This window comes from Habropoda laboriosa, unplaced genomic scaffold (genome assembly GCF_001263275.1).
Source record: "Habropoda laboriosa isolate 0110345459 unplaced genomic scaffold, ASM126327v1 scaffold57, whole genome shotgun sequence".
NCBI classification, from domain to species: domain Eukaryota; kingdom Metazoa; phylum Arthropoda; class Insecta; order Hymenoptera; family Apidae; genus Habropoda; species Habropoda laboriosa.
Genome location: NW_017100229.1, coordinates 394,173 through 399,287, shown reverse-complemented (window position 1 = coordinate 399,287; position 5,115 = coordinate 394,173). Strand labels below are relative to the sequence as shown.

General features: G+C 41.2%; 1 protein-coding gene across 1 annotated transcript in view; it reads right to left on the bottom strand.

Annotated features, from left to right (window-relative positions):
* Positions 1-5,115, bottom strand: part of LOC108571436 (protein abrupt) — a 68,445-nt gene that overhangs the window by 42,721 nt on the left and 20,609 nt on the right. The gene's annotated exons all lie outside the window — the stretch shown is intronic.

The window sequence follows — 5,115 nt, the reverse complement described above, 5'->3', positions numbered from 1 at the left end:
TGATACATATACGTATATGTATAACTGTTGTAATACATCGAAACAGAATTGGAACGTAATTAGAAGTCTCGTTCTTGGAAAGTTACTTCGACCTTTCGATTCTCTGCGCAAAGTATAAACTATATGTATGTATGTATATACAACATGAACCACGCAATAGAACCTATAGGCTGGTGTATTTGTAAATTACGATCGGTTCTCTACTTGGAGGAATTCTTTTTTCTCTCTCTCCTTCCTTTACAATTTTCTTTTCCGTTTCTCGATTACAGGCGAAGCTGTCACGCGGAAAGGATCCGAGCAATTTATATCGGCGATAGTCTCGCCTCGATTACCCGCTTTTCTTGTATCAATGAATTTACCCCAGGGATCGGCATGATCACAGCCAGGCGAAACTCGACGATAAACTACGAGAACTCGTTAAGCCTGTTTTCTATCATATCCCCCCTTCGTGTGCACCTACCCCACCCGATCACCCTTCTTTTCTGGTATCGGTATACCCGATCCGCAAGCGGAGAGAGACACGCCTTTCAGAGGCTGTCACGCTCCGAGATAACTGCATTAATGCTCCAGCAACCGTGATGACCACTTGAGAGGAATTAATCTTCGCGGAGAGTTGAATTGGAATTACCGTAACTTTGCTACACGGACACGTACCTTGTACTTATTTCGCGGATGGCATGAGTGACACGCGATTACATGCGTGTTTTAATATATACGCGCGTTGGATATTCATTCGTGAAGAAGGTTGGGAGATTTCGCGAGTAGGAATTTATATACCTGGTATTGCGTGTGTAGTTATTATGTATCAAAATCGCTTGACGGAGAGATGGTTGACGATACGGTGTACGGGGAAAGGCAGCTGTGGAGAGGTTGGATCGAGAAGGATGTGTGACGGAAACGAACACGCCTGGCAAAGAGAGGAAATGGTATTCTGATGGATACGTCGCTGAGGTGGTTCTGGGTGGAGAGCGCACGGAATGAGGAAGCGTTGGGAGAAGATTAAGACGCGGGGTTCTTTTAATTAGGTTTTTGAAAGGGGGAGATGGTGGGTTTGGGGGATTTGAGAATTTGGAAATTTCGGAAATTTCAATGTTCGAGAATTTGAATATACGCGAATTTAAATATTCGCGAAGTTGAATATTCGAGAATATGGATATCTGCGAATATGAATATTTGACGATTTGAATATTCCAGGCTTTCGATATTCGGGAATTTAAATATTCGAGAATATGAATATTTGCGAATTTGAATCTTCGAGAATATGGATATTCGCGAATTCGTGAATTTGAATATTGGAAAATACGAAAATTCGAAAGTTTGCAGCAGACAATCTATAAGTCTCCTCTCGCCGTATCCCTTGAACTAGAAATTCCGCAATTTCTACCATCCTCTGTTTCCATGAATCCCAGCGCTAATCCAGACAGGCCATTGCTCGCGGCCAATATATTATCGATCCTCCGGACAGGTCGAAATTTATTATCGATAGCATGGACCGCGTACGCAGGGAACGGCGATCGTATTTTGGCAAATATCATTGCGGACGTAGTCGATAACTCAGTGATTCGTCATCGACTGCCGGCCGATAGTCAAATGAACGGGCCGTCGTAAATCGTAGCACCGTGTGCACTAACGCATAAATCAAAACGCACACGGTTGTCAGGTGTTTCAGGCAGTCTCGTTATCGTTACGTCACAACCGTGATATCGCGTGGAACACGTGAAAATATTCAAACAAAAATACACCACTCGCTGGACCAATGTTAACAGTGTTTCCTCGTTATTAACCCTTTGATTGTCAAAAGCTTACACACATCTTTACTTATTACTATAGCCGAAACGATGTATAATAATTGAATATAAAGAATCTTTTCGATCGTTGCAAGCGATCATTTTTCACGTGAAAAATCCACGTGAGTTTTCACAGCGGATGGTTTTTTTTTTCTTTTCATTAAAACGTGTCGCAGTCGGAAGGTTAATCCTCGTTAATTGCGTTCCATAATTCAACGTTCTTTTTTCCCACTCTCCCCCTTTTTATCCTTGGAATTTTATACGGTAAAATCGAGGAATAATAATAATCGTCAAGGCGATGCGTGTCTCTAGGAACGTTAAACAAACGTTCGAACAAGGAACGCTAGAACGCCGCGGTGAAAGTATAATAGCGAGGATATTAATGAGTACAAAAGGCTCCACCTTCGTGGCCACGCAATGCACACTTTTTCTTACAATGGCTGCGTGACTTATATTTAAACGACGCAGGCAGGCAGGCAGGCAGGCACACTCCACTCCGCGGCGTCTGTATGGCGTCGTGACGCAAGCGAGAGGACGAATCGTCGCGTTATTAAGTCGAGACGACCAAGTAGTACCGCGCCTGACACTTAAAATCAATTAGCGGTACGCGTCAATTAGAAAGTCGGCCGCCTCCTCTTCGATGTCAATTTTCTCAGCAGACGGAACCTATCTCTTTTTCGAACAATCGTTGTTCCCTCCTATCCCTCTACGAATCTCATCAAACGCGTACATCATTTGGGTGTATCTCACCCGGCCACCACGATAATGACAATAATAATACAAGGATCCTCTCTCTGTGAATATTAAAACGAAAATTAGATTTTTCGAGAATTATCTTAATAACAGATCGGTGGAAATTATAATTCATAAAGACCGGGTGGAAAAAAAGAAACTCGGTCTAATGGAATTACTGAAATTACGTTGATCACGGTAGGTAGGTAGTTCCTCCTCGAGTTAGTTGATTTATACCTTGGCCAAAGAATTTAACTACCTGAACCTATCGCTCATAAAATACCAGACATTACTTTGCCTCGAATTCTTCGAATAACCTCACGTATCCTACAACTATACCTACCAATTTCTCTTTTCCATAAAACATCTTCCTTTCTATCTGACAAAAGAAAAGAAAAAATATCGAAATATCGTAGAAAATAGAAAAAAGTACAATTGTGTCGTGAACGATTAATATCAATGAAATTTACAATTTTCTTTTTTCTCTTCTCTGCCCTTTTCATCCCTCTCTATTTATTCGTGGAAGGTGACAGCGACGTTTCACCCCCGAGAAGCACGATTTATAGAGCTTAGAGAGCCTCGGGAGCCAGCGTGGAGAGGTATCGATCAAAAGGGGAATTCGAGGAAACGGGTCTTCGAAGAGGTGGACACGGTTGACGACATCACGACGACACATTCAAGTGATCGATAGTCCTTTGGCCAAGCTAGAAACGGTTCTCTCCTAGCTGTGGGGCTCTGCTCGGCTCCGACTTTGACGCCACGTTATTATGTAAATCCGACCGGAAGTCCTTTCTGGATTCTTCCTCTGCCACCACGGGCCCGTAATTACTCACTTCCGGCCTCGAAATCGCCAGGAGGATCGTTCGGCCGAATTTTACACTTGCACCAGCTGCATTATGCGCACGAAGAACGTGCCACTGTCGTGTGTAAATTACTCTTTTCACTGCCAATATCTCTCCTGAACGGGATTACGCGGAAATTTTCGAGGGAAATTGACGGTTGTGAAAGTTCGATGTATTAGATCGTCTCGCGTAAAATTTCGAATTTTTTGGGGGTAGAATAAAATTTCTTTTCTAATTCAAATATTACTCTCGTATGAGCCAAGAGTAACTTGTCAAAATAGTGTGAATTTTAACCCTTTATGAGAACTTGGAAAATTTAAGGTTTTTTGCAATATCTCGTAAAAATAATTAACAATTTTTCTTCTTTTTTTTTTTTAATGAAAATCAGAGTACTTAAATAAACTAGAGATTCAAGAATTCTCCTCTAGCTAACGAAAGTGGAATAAAAATTCAGATTCGTCTCAGAGACGAGTGAGATCTGTAGTTAAAGGGTTAAATTAACACGAAAAATACCAGAACTTTTCAACGCTTAACTAATAATTTGAGCAATCAATTTGCGAATGGTTAGAAATCGTGCATTTCACGATCTAATACCTATACGTATCTCCGCGAAGTTTCATCGAAAGAATATTAAATTCTTTAAACACAGAGTTGCTTAAGAAAAATCGTGGAATGGAAATGATCGTAATTAGCCTGCGTTAATTAAGAAAATAACACACGGCAACTGTTCTGATTCATGCAACAACGTCGTACACGCGATTTCTGTGACTGACATTGTAGGAAATTGTGGTGGCCAAAGAAATCGGTGTCCTATCTACCCTCTATCTAAACCTGCTTCCAGGAACGAGAAGAAAAAAGAAAAGGGAAAAGAAAGAAATCCCTTTCCTTCCTTCCTGCTACGGTAATTTGCGTCGCAACCAGCCACGCAGGGGGAGTGTACAAGAAACGTGTCGTTTCTCTCCGAAATTCCCAACAGGAATCAACTATTTGAAAATTCTACCCCCTTCTGTTTCTCTACATTGAGAGAGAACAATCGTGTGCCTGTGTACAACGTAGTTACGTGTATTTAGACGGGTGAAAATATGGAATATTATTCGTGCAAATTAAAATACAATTGGGTTTACAATTGTTTCCGTGCACAACGAACCGAGAACGAATTTTTCCTGCGAAAGCGAATTTCACTTCGCGGCAATTTGGCAGTAGAAAAGATATCGAAACGCCTATATATACATATGTACGTTTTATTCGGAGAATTCCATCAAGAACGTCCCTTTTTTCGCAATACGATTAACAGTTCGGACGTTTTCACGTGTGGGGAAGCCGGTTGTATACACACGACCGATTTCACTTTTCGAATCGATCGCGAGTTAAAGAGAGAGATATTTTTGGTTGGTACCGTGCGTGAATAACATTATTTTACCCGAAAGGAATCGGGCGTGTATTCGCGATAATTCAACACACCGAGGATGGTTTAATTGAAAAAGCGCGAAATTTTGCACGTCGCGAAACCGCACACGATCGATTTCACTTGGCTGGCAAATTGGAAAACAATACACTGTCCGGTTTAATAGTGCTTGATTATTCAACAATTTGACGTTTCGACTGATATTTTCGACGCCGAGGCTGTGTGTTGTGTGGTTCATTCAAGGAACTACGCATACGTTTAGATAGAGTCAGATTTTTCATTTTCTCTTCTGAATTAAACAATAGAAGATGTATTATCCCTTTTGATACTTTTGAATCAAATTTCCAAG